Source organism: Lathyrus oleraceus, chromosome 1 (assembly GCF_024323335.1).
Source record: "Lathyrus oleraceus cultivar Zhongwan6 chromosome 1, CAAS_Psat_ZW6_1.0, whole genome shotgun sequence".
Taxonomy (NCBI): domain Eukaryota; kingdom Viridiplantae; phylum Streptophyta; class Magnoliopsida; order Fabales; family Fabaceae; genus Lathyrus; species Lathyrus oleraceus.
This window is the reverse complement of record NC_066579.1, coordinates 290,579,232-290,595,856: the sequence shown is the minus strand read 5'-3', so window position 1 is coordinate 290,595,856 and position 16,625 is coordinate 290,579,232. Positions and strand designations below refer to the sequence as shown.

The 16,625-nt window shown below is 38.2% G+C and overlaps 1 long non-coding RNA gene and 1 other non-coding gene across 3 annotated transcripts in view; both read right to left on the bottom strand.

The window, feature by feature from the left end:
* Nucleotides 1-16,625, bottom strand: part of LOC127131014 (uncharacterized) — a 49,714-nt gene that overhangs the window by 17,091 nt on the left and 15,998 nt on the right. The window contains exon 2 of one of the 2 annotated variants that reach the window (XR_007806498.1): nt 1,928-2,274. The exons of the other annotated variant lie outside the window; for it this stretch is intronic. This is a non-coding gene — a long non-coding RNA (uncharacterized LOC127131014). Of the gene's footprint in view, nt 1-1,927; nt 2,275-16,625 lie in introns of those variants that run through there. 2 annotated transcript variants of the gene reach the window in all.
* On the bottom strand, nt 4,578-4,684 carry LOC127116586 (small nucleolar RNA R71). The gene has a single exon (XR_007801404.1). It is a non-coding gene; the product is annotated as a small nucleolar RNA R71 (small nucleolar RNA).

The window sequence follows — 16,625 nt, the reverse complement described above, 5'->3', positions numbered from 1 at the left end:
TTCGGATTTTTATCCTACAAACAACCTACAACCCGGTTCAGGATAATCTTCCTCTGGAGGTTATTATTCACGTTTTGACGGCTATGAATAATATATCTCATTCACTCTTCAGTTGAAACCTGTTGTGTTTCCCTAGTCGAGTAAGATTCGTTATTTCCCTTTTGCGGAATCGAATATTTGTTGTTTCGGATAATTGCCGGATGCTTGCAATTTATCCCTTTGAGTTGTCTTTCGTTTACCCGGATGCTTGGTATCGATTGTCTCTCTTTTTGGTTAGTCACCTATTATATACTTCGGTATCTCTGGTGTCTTTTCCTTTCGAGTATGTTATTCACGGTCTGCCGGTAATGAATAATATGTCTCTTGCGCTCTTTGGTTGGAGTCCTGTGTTGATCTTCCCCAGTAGAGTAAGATTCGTATTCCTTGTGGAATCGAATATCCATCCTATAAACAAGTCTGCTTTTCTAGCTTTCTTCAGGATGATGAGTGTCTTGGAACACAAACCAATTCACGATTTCGGATTCAATCTAGACCACACCAGATGATGTCCTTCACTAGATGCACCATCAAAATGACATTGATGTCGAACGTGACCAGGTGCTCAAAGTTATGCACCAGCAACAGGTAGACATGATGGAACACATACATTTGTTACAAGAGCAACAACATAATCTGCAGGGTGGAGTGAGCATATGATAACATACATGATCGAACAAGTACATGGGTTATAGATGGGGCTAGAGGATAGAGACTCTAGAGATTTTCAGCATCAGATCCAATGTGATAACCTTATAGAGGATATGTTGCATTATATGCGTGGTATAGGTATGCCACTGCCACCTCCTCATTATGGACAAACCAGAGGCCGAGACAAATATTAATTTAGCCATGTTTTTTTTTACTTTTCCCACTTATATCAAAATATTGAGGAGAATGTTTGGTTCAAGTGTGGGGGAGGAACTTTATTTTTTCTCCTCTTTATTGCTTTCTAGTTAGATTTACCGTTTTTCCAGTTTATTTCATGTTAATTAGGATTTTACTATTTTTTTAGTTTAATTGTTATGTTTGTTGAGTCAATGGATGTGTTTTCGACTCTTTATGCTTGGTTTCTTGTTGTTTATTGATTCTCCCAGTTTCTTGAGCCATACACAAAAGTTCTTTATAATACTTGAAATCTATTGCATGATTACAAAGTATATAGGCTACAGGTGAAATAGAGGTTAAATTGAGAAGACTTTGGAAAATTTGTTACAAAATCGGTATCGTTACAACACCTCAAGCCTCTCAAATATGGATATCAATTTGAGCACCTATTATGGTCATAGCCTTGAGTTCTCATTCTATAATAATCTTTAAGTAGTTTATCTACGCAACCAACACCATCCTAAGCACACACTACATAGGGAAGTTGATGCAAATAGGTGAATGATTATGAGCTTAAAAGAAAAATGAATAAAAAAGGGAATGTTCCTTCTAAGTTAGGTGACCGTTACCCGATCATTTAGGCCAAAGTTATCTAGTCCTTCAGTTTGATAATGAATTAAGCCAAAGTGCACAAGAAAATAAAAAAAATAAGATCATAGTCACTAACAGATTTTCCTACTATGAGTTTGAAAGGATAATGGGCTTAATGTGATTACGCTAGAATGAAAAGGGACAAAAAAAGAGGATGAGTAAGTTAAGTTTGGGCATAATAGTATGATTCATATTGGTTTTCATAAGAGGGATGCTTGGGACCGCATAATTGAGGAATTATGTTTTTACAATACCCTTAGTATACAATTAGTACTTAAGTCATGTCCATTTCATTTCATGCCAAGTTGGTTCATTTCATATACAATGGTTCATAATATTCAAATTCCATACAAGTTCCAAGTCATGATTAAATTCAAAATTCCATACAAACATGTTCATATACAAGATTCAATTCATATCCAATCCATTTCATTCACAAAAACTTCAAATTCCATTACACAAAGCATAAAGATGTCCATTACATGAGAAAATTATAAAATTTGAACTCTGACCAAATGTTGACTTTGGTCAAAAATTGACTTTTTGGGAAACTTTGACTTTTTGGTAAACTTTGACCAAAGTCAACCCAACTATCCAAAACCCTAATTTTCCTAACCCTAATCCTATTTCCATCCCTAACCTCCATTCTTTGATCATTGATCCTTGAATGCTTGTATTTTGTACATGATAATCCAAAACCCCATCTTGAGGTTATGTTGCATACTTTGGTTCAACCACCATGTTTCATGTACATGTTACCTGCAAAAAGAACTCAAGGCAATGCATAAGGTGTGGCACACTGATCACACCGAATTACACCGTGTTTTTTACTCAAATTTCACATGTTTATTAGGACTTTATTATCGTTTTATTTGTATTATGCTCTCTTTTCTCTTGTTTTCAGATATTTAGCACTTTCGGACACTTTTGGAAGAAACGACGCAAAAAGACCTAAAATTAGGGGTTTCGGCGAAATTATACACATGGCGGCCGCTATAGGGGAAGCCATGAGTCACCAGCCCTCAACTAGGAGGTAACCGCCACGTTCCCATGATTCACCCCATTTACTCACATGGAGGGCGCCATGAAGGGATGGCGGGCGCCACCTTTGGAATTCACGTTCCCACTAAAGCCCACTAAGGAGAAGCTGGAGGGCACCATGGTCTTTACAAACTGCTGAGAATCTCTATAAATAGCTCATTTCATTTTGTTTTCTATCATCCAACTTAGTTTTACAACACTAAGCATATAGTTATCATTTGTAATAGCGATAATCCGTCACATCGGGGGGTTATCGCACCTTTGTGAGATTGAGTTAGGTCACTTCGAGTTGTTGTCGTCTTTAGCTTCAGGAGTCGGATGTTTATTTTTCTACCAGAATCAAAGCCTCCGTTTGGAGCAGGTTCTTATTTATCGCTTTATTTATTTATTTTTCGCATCACTTTATTTTATTTATTTTCCGCATCGCTTTATTTTATTTATTTCCCGCATCTCTTTTATTTTATTTATTTCCTGCATCACTTTTATTTTATTTATTTTCCGCATCGCTTTTACTTTATTTATTTCCCGCATCGCTTTTATTTTATTTATTTCCCGCATCGCTTTTATTTTATTTATTTTCCCGCACTTGCTTTACTTTATTTATTTTCCGCACTCGCTTTACTTTATTTATTTTCCGAACTCGCTTTACTTTATTTATTTTACGCACTTTACTCGCTTTCTACGCCTCACATTCTAAAACAAACTTTTCATCATGATTAACACCATTGTGTTCGTTTGTGTTACCATGTCTGGCTAACTCTTTTAAAGGTTAGAATGTAAGGATCACGGTTAAAGTAATGTTTCACATATTGAAATCTGTAGAAAACTTTAAAGGCTGTTTTGATTTTTAACTTGAGTTTTCTAAAAACAAACTTGGTTATTTTTAATTATTCGAGGAGTGCGAAAGCACCCTGGCGTAGTAACTAGGAATCTTTATCACTTTAAGGAAAAACTATTTTTGAAACTGTTTTCGGACGCGTTGATAGGTTTAAAATAAGTAAACTCCTTGTGTAAACTTTCCAAATCAAAATCACTTTTCAACTAAGTTTACGAGTCTCATTTCTTAAAAATAGGTTTACTACTTTAGCATTTTGCGCATCTTTTATAAGTGACAATTAAAGGCCTTAATTTAAGGGTAAACTTGGTTTTGAATACGCGAAAGCAACAGTTCCCGTTAAATGGATTCTTTTCAAGAGTAGAAAATGTTGCCTCATAAGTAGTTCTATTTAGACAATCGAAACATCACTTAACTGACGTGAATTACATTCGACCTGTCTTTACCTGCATTTATTATTTACCGTTATTTTGTAAACCCAATATCTCTTTTATACCGCCTTAGATAAACACCGTAACGATAGTATTCGATAGATTGACGATTGGTCTCTGTGGGATCGATATTCTTTTATATTACTTTGACGTTATTCGTGTACTTGCGAATCACAGCGATCAAGTTTTTGGCGTCGTTGCCGGGGAGCAACTTCGTCAAATTTCGTACCCTGTTGTTACACCGTATAGACTAAGGCATTATTAGCCAGTAAATGCGAAGAACTCGTAATACCGGAAATTTAGTAGAGCCTTAAGCGGAACCCGAATGTTATACTCGTACACGCCTCTTACTCATCCGAATTAAGAAAGCTATGGTCGAGAATCACGATAGGCGACCTCTTAAGGAATTTGCCCAACCCTTTGATGATGAACCTAGTTCGAGTATAGTAAACCCCCTTATACCTGCTAACAATTTCGAACTAAAACCGTCTTTGTTGCAATTAGTGCAACAAAACCAATACGCGGGTCTCGCTACCGAGAACCCGAATCAACATTTAGAAGTTTTTATCCAACTAGCCGACACCTTTAAATCTAACGGCGCTTCACCCGATGCGATCCGTTTAAGATTATTCCCTTTCTCCCTCAGGGATAGAGCATGTTCATGGCTAGATTCACTTCCAGCTAATTCAATAACTACCTGGGAAGACCTTAAGAGAGTATTCCTTGCTAGATATTTCCCCCCTAGCAAGACTGTTGTTCTTCGAAACCAAATAACTAGATTTGCTCAAAACCAAGGAGAATCGCTTTACGAAGCTTCAGAGAGATATAAAGAGCTATTAAGAGTCTGCCCACACCATGGCCTAGAACAATGAATGATCGTTCATACCTTCTACAATGGGCTCCATTATAACACCAAGATGAGCATCAACGCTGCCGCAGGTGGCGCGCTGATGAACAAACCTTATCTAGAAGCTTGTGACCTAATTGAGGATATGGCCCAAAACCATTATCAATGGCGAACTGAACGAGCATCAATAGAGAGAAAGGAGACCCAAGGTGGAATACATGAGGTAAGCTATCTAGACATGATGCAGGAGAAAATGGACGCTTTAGCCCTTAGGAACAAACATATGTCTACAAACACTAACACCGTAGCAATAGTCCACACAGAGTGCGAACTCTGTGGATCTAAAGGACACGAATCGACGGAGTGTAACCTTTTGAACGAACTAAATACCAACCAAGTGAATTACGCCCAAGGTAACCCGTTTTCAAACACTTACAACCCTGGACGGAAGAATCATCCAAATTTCTCTTATAGAAACCAGAACCCTATCCAAAATAATGCACCTCAGAGACCGCAAGGTTATCAAGCCCAAAAACCAAATCAACCTATGCAAACTGTGCCCCAGAAGTCTAACCTTGAGAAAATCATGGAAAGCTTCATATCGGGCCAGAATCAGCAAAATAAAGAATTCCTAAACCAAAACATTCACGTTAATGAACTTATAACACAATTAGGAACCAAGGTTGGTCAGATAATCACTCATAACAAGATGCTTGAAACCCAGATCTCACAGGTAGCACAAAACCAAGCCCCACAAACTACACCTGGAGGCCAATTTCTTGGACAACCTCAACCAAACCCTCGAGGGAAAGCTAACGCTATCTCATTACGAAGTGGAACCGCTTACGAAGGGCCTCAGAACCCAGCAATGAGCGAGTCCAAAACTTCTAAAGAGAATATGCCTACCAACCAAGAAGAGGAACCAGAGGAATCCGAGAAACAAACCCACCAAGAAGGTGAAGCCAAGGATAAAACTTACAAACCACCGCCCCCGTACAAACCACCAATCCTATATCCGCAAAGACTTAAACAAACCAAAGTCAACAACCAATATCAAAAATTTATAAAAGTGATAGAAAAGCTTCATGTAGAGATTCCTTTCACCGAAGCTATCACCCAAATTCTGTCTTACGCCAAATTTCTCAAAGACATCTTAACTAACAAGCGTAGGCTCGACGATCCAAAACCCTTGGAATGCAACTTTATTTCTGAGGATAAACTTGCTAAGAAGGAGAAAGACCCTGGCAGTTTTTCTATACCTTGCATTTTAGGAAACCATGTGATCGGCAAAGCTTTCCTAGACTTAGGCGCTAGTGTAAGTTTAATGCCCTTAGCTATATGTAAGAGGTTAAACCTAGGAGACTTACGCCAAATTTCCTAGACTTAGGCGCTAGTGTTATGCACGTGACTTACAGGAACCTGACTTTGGAGTTCCTGAGCTCGCTTGTCTACGAGCCTTATGTTGGTCACGCCAGTGACGGAGGATACATTAACTTCAGACTGTTTGGGGCAGAATATACCTTCAACCACAGGCGTTTCGGCGACTTGCTTGGTTTCCAGACTGCCTATGATGCTTCGTCTGAGTCCCCATGAGCTACTTTTTGAGCCGAGACGTCGAGAAGTTTTTGAGCGATATCACATGTGGAGGTAGTCCTGACCCTTCAACCCAGATCTCCAACAAGATTCACAACCCTGCTTTCCGATACTTCCAGATGATCATTGCCCACACCTTCCTAGGAAAGAGTGACCCTGATACGCATGTGAGTGCTGAAGAGATCTTCTTCATGTTCTATACTACTCAGTCACGCCCGGTAGACTGTGGAGCTTTCTTGATCGAGAGCCTACACCTTAATGCTCGCTCTTCCGCAAGCCCCATACATGTCGGAAGCACTGTGACTCACATAGCCTCAGCCCCGGGACTCGATAGAAGACTATCTCACCTGATGCCCTATTGTAGCTACACCTTGATGGATGTTGATTTCTGTCTGGACCGTGTTCTGATGAGGAGATCCTCTTTCCATCCGGATCAATACAGGCTGTTAATTGAGGGTGAGACCATACACTACTCACTTTACCTGACCCTCAGGTGACTTGTGTCATTAATCAGGCCAACTGGGTCTACGCCATAGAAGGGCAGGGAGAGACAGTAGATGCGCCGAAGATTGCACCAATTAGAATTAAAGTCCGTACCAACAATCCTAATCTCCAGACTCCGAGCATGCAGTCCGAATTGGTTAAGCTTCGCATGGCGATAGCCGAGCTTCGCCAGGAGCTTGCTGATGTTGCCCTGCAGGTCGAGGTAGCAGTTGCCTCATACGACACCGAGACTGATATGCTGCATGATGAGATCGTCGATCTCCGACGCCAGATCACGGAGCTTCGAGGCTACGAAGTCGAGGAGACTCCACTATATCCCGAGCGTTGATGCCATCATGGACCGAGAAATACCGTTTGAATTTCCCTATTTTTCCGTACTTATTATTCATGCCTATTTTTATCGTTTCCTATGACATTATGCTTGCTTTATTTCCTAAGATCTCTGGACTCGTGAATTATTGACTCTTCACATACATATATATATGCATTATATTAATTATTATGTTTTTTATGTCCATTATTTATTTCGTTTTATTTTTGTTTTATTTTTGTTTTACTTTACTATTGTATTTTGTTTTATTTTGTTTTGTTTTATTTAATTTTGTTTTACTTTATTTCATTTTATTTCATTTCATTTTATTTTATCAAGCTTAAAATAAAAATAAAATAAAATAGCATTCGTGGATACCTATATACACCCCCCATTGCAAAAATAAAGACGAGAGAATTGAGGCCCAAGAAGCAAACAACACAGTCGGCCCAAACCATATCTGAAGACATGGCGAGCGCCATAAGCTCCATGGCGGGCGCCATGACGTAACAGTCAGATTTACATTTTTCACTATTTATACCTTCTTCAACCTCTCCAAACCTATTCTCTTCTTCTCCAAACTCCACCAAATTCATAAAAATTTCCAATCTTCTCACTTTCACTACAAACCAACAATTCCCCATTTTCACTTCTTCAACTCTCCACCAAAAATCCATTAAATTCTATTTTTTCCTTTCTTTTCTATAATTACTCATTTTTCTCTACAACCTCCATTAATGGCCGGAATGGAGTCTAACAACATCACTCTTCGTGGAGGAAAGCCCGGTGAGAGACAAAACAAGATTTTGCAAAGATTGCAAACTCGGGAGATCCTCTCTACCAGGTATGTCGACGAAGCCTGTTTGTACACCTTAGGCACATATCATAGTCTATTCCACATGCTAGACAATTTAGGATCACACGATATTTTTGCTAGTAAAGCGCTCACCTACGATAGGCTCACTAGGGAATTTTTAAGTTCCCTAATTTACACTGTCCATCCGGGTACTGCTAGCACGGTAGGTACCGTTTATTTTAGAATGTTTAATATAGAATACGAGTACACTACCGATGCTTTAGCGGGTTTTCTCGGAATGCCTTATGGTGATGGTGCTATTTATGAGACGCCCTTAGATGCTGAATAGGCAATCGAGGCATTTACCTTTTGGAACAGATTATCTAATGTGAATGTCACTTCCTTTGAAGGAATTTTGGCTTCTAATATCCATAACCCGGCCATACGTATTTTTATATACCTTTTGGCATGTACTATATTTATCCGGGAAAACTCTAACAAAGTAAATGCCCGAGAATTACTATTTTTACAGGGTTGCCTCACTGATCGCAGAATCAATCTTGTTCCTTTCATGTTGGCCCATATGTCTGCCATCCTTAAGAAAGGAGGAACCATCTCTTTCGGTGGTTTGATTACCTTCATTGCTAGAGCGTTGAATCTACACGCTGAGTTGGCCACCTTGGAACCACTCCCTCACCGCACCATTAACTTGAAGTTTTTGAAAGATATGAAATTATGCAAGGTGCGGCGAGAAGGTGGTTTCTACCTTATGATACACGGTGCAGGTGTACCCAGCGTTGTCCTACCTTACTCTCAGCGTACGGATGTGCGACATGCGAGGAATTGGACATACGATCTTGATGCTCCGCCCTTTACCGGTCCTTTGCCACCTAATGTTCCTATGGATGAAGGGCGCGTAACCGATGATGAGTATGACCGGCGCGACCAGTCACCAGCTCATGATATTCCTGCTGCATCACCTGCACACACGGCACCTTCTTCCTCTAACCCTTTTGCAGGTACCAATCTCGGTTTCTACATCACCGAGGAGATGTGGCGCGGGCACCTGGCTCGTGAGGAAAGGCGTGACACCCTCCTGAACACCATAAACCAACAACTGTCAGATAATATGAGTTTTATGGTAGCTTACCAACAGCGTAGTGAGCGAGCACATCAGACTGTCACTGAGTCTTTGCTTGTGATCACTAATGAGCAGCAACACATGCGACAGTCTAATGAGCGTCACTTCTCTCTTATCGAGGCCACCCAAGGATCTCTCCTAGGTCGCTCTCAGCAGTTGCAGGAAGGACTTAGTACTAGATCTAGACGTCGTTGACCCAGGCATCCTGACCAGGGCGGTGACGGTACCGGTGCTCACCCCTAGCTCTCTCTCTCTCTCTCTCTATCTATCTATCTCTCTCTCTCTCTTCCAGGTTACTCCTACCCTATCTCATATCGAAACATTGAGGACAATGTTCGGTTTAAGTGTGGGAGGAGATTTTATCGCTTTTCATCTTTCCTTTATTTTTATTACTTTTTATCGCTTTCCTTTACTTTTATCGCTTTTTACTGCTTTTCTTTATTTTTAGTATGTTTTGTTTATTTTATTTTTAGTATGTTTTTCCCTTTCAATAAAATAACATGTGTCTGATGAGTCATCTGTGTGAGTGTATCCTTATTTCCCTCATTTCTTTAACCTTACCAAAAAAATTTAGCCAAGAAAACAGTACATCTTGAACATTCAGGCTACAAGACAGGTTTATAATAGGATGTAAAAGACTTGGGAAAATTTTTTCAAAAATCGGTATTGTCTTAACACCTTAGGCTTCATGATTATAAGAGTTGATTTCGATACCCCATATGTTGTAGCCCCAGTTTTTGTTCCAAATAAGTCCTTAAGTAGTTTATCCTAGCAGTCAGCTCCGGCTTAAGCATGTTCTACATAGGGGACCGATTAAAATAAGTGAATGATCACAAAAATCCCTGCTTTGTTCTCAAACCGCATGAAAATCCGGGCTAGGTAACTCTCACACGGTCATTTAACCCAGCAAAATAAAAACATATGCGGAACATGCAGGAGAAAAATAAAACAATAAATAATAATAAGCCTATTTGTTGGTTGGTTCAGAGGTATCTGGTGCTGAACTTGGTAGGGTGGATTACGATCCAATCCCCCACGACTGCAAATTAGGTTGAATAAAGGGGCTACACCAACTTATGTACCAGAGCCCCATGCTTAAGATCATAATCACTAACAGGTCACTTTACTATGAGTATGTACATATAACGGGCTTAATGTGATTGCACTTGAATGAAAAAGACTTTAGGAAAACAAAAAGAAGGCTTAGGTATGGTGGGGTGATGTGGATTGACTTGTATAAGAACGAAGCCTACAACCACAATTGCGGGAAGTGTCACTACAATACCCTTAGTTTGATTCGTTGGTACCTATCGATACATTCCTTTAATGAACTCGTAAGTCTTTTTGCCTCGAATTAACTCTAGATTGATACTGATTTTCTTGCATAAACTATAAAGAGTTTTGCTTGAGGACAAGCAAAGGTTTAAGTGTGGGAGAATTTGATCACACCGAATTACACCATATTTTTGACTCGAATTTCACATGTTTATTAGGACTTTATTATCATTTTATTTGTATTATGCTCTCTTTTCTCTTGTTTTCAGATATTTAGCACTTTCAGACACTTTTGGAAGAAACGAAGCAAAAAGACCTAAAATTAGGGTTTTTTCGGCAAAATTACACGCATGGCGTTGCACATGGAGACCGCTATAGGGGAAGCCATGAGTCACCAGCCCTCAACTAGGAGGTAACCGCCACGTTCCCATGATTCACCCCATTTACTCACATGACGGGCGCCATGAAGGGATGGTGGACGCCACCTTTGGAAATCACGTTCCCACTAAAGCCCACTAAGGAGAAGTTGGAGGGCACCATGGTCTTTACAAACTGTTGAGAATCTCTATAAATAGCTCATTTCATTTCGTTTTCTATCATCCAACTTAGTTTTACAACATTAAGCATATAGTTATCATTTGTAATAGCGATAATCCGTCACATCGGGGGGTTATCGCACCTTTGTGAGATTGAGTGGGTCACTTCGAGTTGTCGTCGTCTTTAGCTTCAGGAGTTGGAGGTTTATTTTTGTACCAGAATCGAAGCCTCCATTTGGAGCAGGTTCTTTCGCATCGCTTTATTTTATTTATTTTCCGCATCGCTTTATTTTATTTATTTTCCGCATCGCTTTATTTTATTTATTTCCCGCATCGCTTTTATTTTATTTATTTCCCGCATCGCTTTTATTTTATTTATTTTCCGCATCGCTTTTACTTTATTTATTTCCCGCATCGCTTTCATTTTATTTATTTCCCGCATCGCTTTTATTTATTTATTTTCCCGCACTCGTTTTACTTTATTTATTTTCCGCACTCGCTTTACTTTATTTATTTTCCGCACTCGCTTTACTTTATTTATTTTACGCACTTTACTCACTTTCTACGCCTCACATTCTAAAACAAACTTTTCATCATGATTAACACTGTTGTGTTCGTTTGTGTTACCATGTATGGCTAACTCTTTTAAAGGTTAGAATGTAAGGATCGCGGTTAAAGTAATGTTTCACATATTGAAATCTGTAGAAATACTTTAAAGGCTGTTTTGATTTTTAACTTGAGTTTTATAAAAACAAACTTGGTTAGTTTTAATTATTCGAGGAGTGCGAAAGCACCCTGGCGTAGTAACTAGGAATCTTTATCACTTTAAGGAAAAACTATTTTTGAAACTATTTTCGGACGCGTTGATAGGTTTAAAATCAGTAAACTCCTTGTGTAAACTTTCCAAATCAAAATCACTTTTCAACTAAGTTTACGAGTCTCATTTCTTAAAAATAGATTTACTACTTTAGCGTTCTGCGCACCTTTTATAAGTGACAATAAAAGGCCTTAATTTAAGGGTAAACTCGGTTCTGAATACGCGAAAGCGATAGTTCCCGTTAAATGGATTCTTTTCAAGAGTAGAAAATATTGCCTCATAAGTAGTTCTATTTAGACAATCGAAACATCACTTAACTGACGTGAATTACATTCGACCTGTCTTTACCTACATTTATTATTTACCGTTATTTTGTAAACCCAATATCTCTTTAATACCACCTTAGATAAACACCGTAACGATAGTATTCGATAGATTGACGATTCGTCTCTGTGGGATCGATATTCTTTTATATTACTTTGACATTATTCCTGCACTTGTGAATCATAACGATCACACAGATAAGTCAGAAGTAACTCATCAAAGGGCATCACCCATACACCATCCAAAGGATTGCAAGGCAAAGACAAAATCTAAACTGATCTGCAACAATAAGAATCACATTCAACCATGCTAGCAAAATCCTATAGAATCATGTAATACAGTTGAACCAATTATCAAGTCAGAACATGAAAGCAAATTTAGAAATGAATAAGTGTGAACCATGCCAAAAACCTGATGCAAACCATAAACCAAATGCTAGAACCAATACAAACCGAACCAAGCTATAGCAAAATCAAGCTGTTATGAAATTGATTAAACACATGAACACAAGACTTCAGAGCCAAGCCTATCTTACCTGTTGTCAGAACTCACCGAAACACACAAGGCCATGCATAGCAGGAAAGGAAGTGAAACAAAACTCTTCGTAAAATCAACTCAGTTTAGTTTGCACAATTCAAAAGAGTCATTCAACAATGCATTCTTCATCATTCAACTAACAACAAGTTCACATAGTAATGGATCAACCAGCAGGGCAATTCAATTTTAACCAACATAATGAATTTAACATGAATCCACTTCATTCATTGACACATTACTAACAATAAGCAGTGATTATAGGATTCACTAGCATCATCATTTCAAAATCTAATAACTAACAAGCTCATTTCTATAACTACAAACGAAAACCTAACCAAGCTAATTACGATAATTTTAATTGACAAAACTAACTATGCTAACAGGATATTGATAGCAAGCCATTCATTTGACAGAAAGTTTGGATAACAGAAATTAGTTCTAATTGTCTAACTGATTTAACAATAACTTAACTCACTGAGGCACTTGAACAACTAACAAACTTCTGATTCCATAACTAAATCTTTTAACTAACTTCTAACAGAGCCAATTAACAGAGCTAATATCTAACCGTTTTTAACTCTCACGGTTTAATAAAGTTTAATCTCTATTAAATCTAACGAGCTATATAAATCATCATTCACCATTCAGAAGGATATTTTTCATAACACTCTTCATTCATAAAACTTTGCTCTCCATTATGAATATCTCTGCAGAATCCCTCAATCCCTCACTCAGAGCTCACATTCCATAGCCATTGAAGCTTCAAATTGAGCTAGACCCTATCATAAACGCACGCAACAGATTCACCTATGTGTAGCGGTGTATTCGTTACTATATGATCTATTGATTAAATCATAAGCAATGTATACAATGAATTAGAGTCGCCACCGCACTTTTATTTATCCTAAGGACTGGTTAAAAAGCGAACAAAAACCTAAGAAGTTTTACACGTAGAAAACTAATGGAAAAGATCAGAGATCGGGGTAAGGGGTAAATTACGCAATGGGAAGGTGTTAGGCACCCAATGCGTCCTAGGTACTCCTAGGGAACCTTTTTCACACTTTGTTGTTTGAAAATTATTATTTGTCATGACATAAACATTGTGCAAACATGATTGGGATGATGAGAAAAGAATGTACAAATTAATTATTTTTTTGTGTTCGAACGGATGAACCCGCTGCCTACGTACCTTCCATCAAAGGTAAGGATCAAAACGCCGTAGTTCGGCTAAAAGATTTCCAAAAATTAGTGAGTTAAATTTTAAAACACAAGCTCAAAGGTCTTACGTTACCCACGGGAGAAAACTCAACCTTAAGAAACAACAAGTCCACCATGTGAGAAAAGCTTCCACTTGCCAGAGAGGGGTTAACCCCTATAATAGGCAAGGAAGACTTACAGTTCATCTACTAAGGACAAATAGGTGAGACTAATATCAACCAACTAGGGTAAATCAAACCTATAGCTAATGTATGAAGACTTAACAAACATGGACAAAGCCACAAAATCATTTGAATGGGTGAAGTTATTTGGATTATTTACAAAAAGTCAAAGTATGATTAAAGTCAATTCAAAATGAAGTATTTACAAAAATGAAGTTTGGAAAATCATGGACTTAAGGTCCAAGTTTCTAATTTGGAAAGAAGGTGAGAATGTTTGCACAACACTTATTTCAAGTTTTTAAAAGTATGTGTGAAAAGGTAGGACACAATGAGGTGAATGGAATGGTGTGTATGTAAAACTTCTTAGGAGGGTCCGCCTCTTGAAATCATATAGAAGATGATTCAAGTGGGTCCTTAGGAATAGGCTACAAATGAGCAATAATCTGAACATGGTAACAGACGAAAGTAAATAAAAGCGGATACTGGATGCCACTCAATGGTCTTATACCTGTCTCCTAAAACAAGTAAGGATATCAGAAGCCACTCTATGGACTTACACTAATCTCCATCAGAATAAAACAAAAACAAAACAGGGAAGTCAACTGCCAATCTATCTGGACTTATGTTAACCTCCACAGTATGATCCTAGGAATACAAATGCCACATCACAGGGACTTACAATGAATCCTCACATACAACAACAATTGCACTAGGCAATGGGTATGAGTGACCAATGAGGTCTTACACTCTACCCCTTCCATGTCATGGGAACAGATGCCAACTCACAGGGACTTATAACTGGTTCCTCAATGGGTGAGTAAACAAATCACATAGGTATGAAATAATGGACATGCTACAAGGAGCAATGAATGATGTTAAATGCACTAAGGCAAGCAAGCAATCATGTACAAATGAGTAATAAATCACAAATAGTCATATAGCACACTCTATAGCCAAACAAGGAGGCTCAATCAAAAGGGTTTGACTATGAAAGTCCACTGTAATAGGTAAATTTCGCTCTTAACCTGGCCATTGAGGGGCTCAGGTGAAGCAGATGAAAGGGTATGAGGGGTGTGCCTCATTGCTTCTATCTCATGTCCGAGAGAGCATGTAAATATAAGAATGTGGGGGAGTTCAGAAAGATGGAACTCTTTCCCCGATTAGACTCGATAGATCTTGGGTTTGGATCTCAATGCTACAACCATGTAATGGGAGCAAGGAGAAGACACACGGAATAGTGGGAGATAGGCTACTTATCTCTTTGATCCACCAATTGCCTCGAATGAGGACTTTTCCTGCTTGGGACAAATATAAACACACACAAGCATTGCCTCTTAAGGAGGACTTCAGACAGTTTGCCCGGCCAAATAACGGGCCGGGTCTCCAGACTACATGAAGAAGAAGGTGCAATACCTCAATGCTAATTGCTTATAAGCAAAGCAATGCAAGTTCTTAAGAGAACTGAGCAACTAAAGGGTACCTGAAAACAATCCAACATGATCAGCATCCCATTCAAAATCAAACAACAATACAAAGAATCAATCAATAATGTACAATCAAACAACAATGTGCAAAGCACAAGGCTCAAAGCTCAAAGGAGCTATACATCCTACAAAACAGCCACATTAGTTTACAAGTATCAAGCAAAACATCCCAAATGTGAAACAATATCCTTAAGCCTTAACTTCTTAACCTGAAAAGCCAAAGACAAGTTCAAATGTAAGTGACGAGACCACTAGGGCTAGCCTAGGGTCCAAAAGAAGGAAAAATCCTAAAACAGCAACCGATTCATGATCAAAGTCAAGCTATTTCAATCACAAAGGGATCCCAATTGGTCCCATATCCAAACTATGCCCCTATTTTATTTTATGCAACATGTAAGGCAAAGGAAGCAAAGGTAAACCACATATGAGCAACCAGCAAGATCACATCCAAAAAAATATCAAAACAACACAGTAAATTCCACAAAAATTATATCCTAAACAGAGGACATTCAACAAGCTACATGTTAATTTTCATGCCATTTGGACTAGTGGAGCTATAGGAATTAATTCAACATGTCAAAGCATGCAAAAACACAACCAAATGAAGTCACAAAATGTACACTAACTTCAATTAAATGGTAAACAGTGATGGTACATGGGAAATTAGTAGGACCAAAGCCAAATGATAGCTTAACATGTCAAAAACTACTCTACCAAATATCATGGTCATGGGGTTAAGTATGAAGATTTGGCAACATATACACAAAAGGTTACACAAGTAAAGCCCTAAAATGCTAGGCAGCACTCAAAAATCCTAATCAATTAGAAAATGGATTATAAAAATCCACAAAAAATCACAGTGAATGCTAACATGTTAATGGTGCTACATGCAAAAAATTAAGGCCATTGGCCAAGGGGAAGCATGGTAAAAAATTTGGGGAACTCAGCATATCACATTGTGTCACATATTTCCGCACTCAAGTTCAATAAATCATATATCAAAAACCAGAGGGCCAAAAATTATAAAACCTATGTCAAAAATTCCAGGGAAGTGTTAAGAATTAATATCTAAAATTTCATTTAATTTGGATTATGCATGGTGATTATATAATTAAAATGGTGAGACATGTGAAATTTTATACACATTGTAAAAACCTCTATAACAATTAATTTTTTCTACCAAGCAACATTTTATTTTTTTATTCTATAAAAAAGTAGAGAAAAAAAGAAGATTATCAAAAAAAATCCTCAAATTATTTG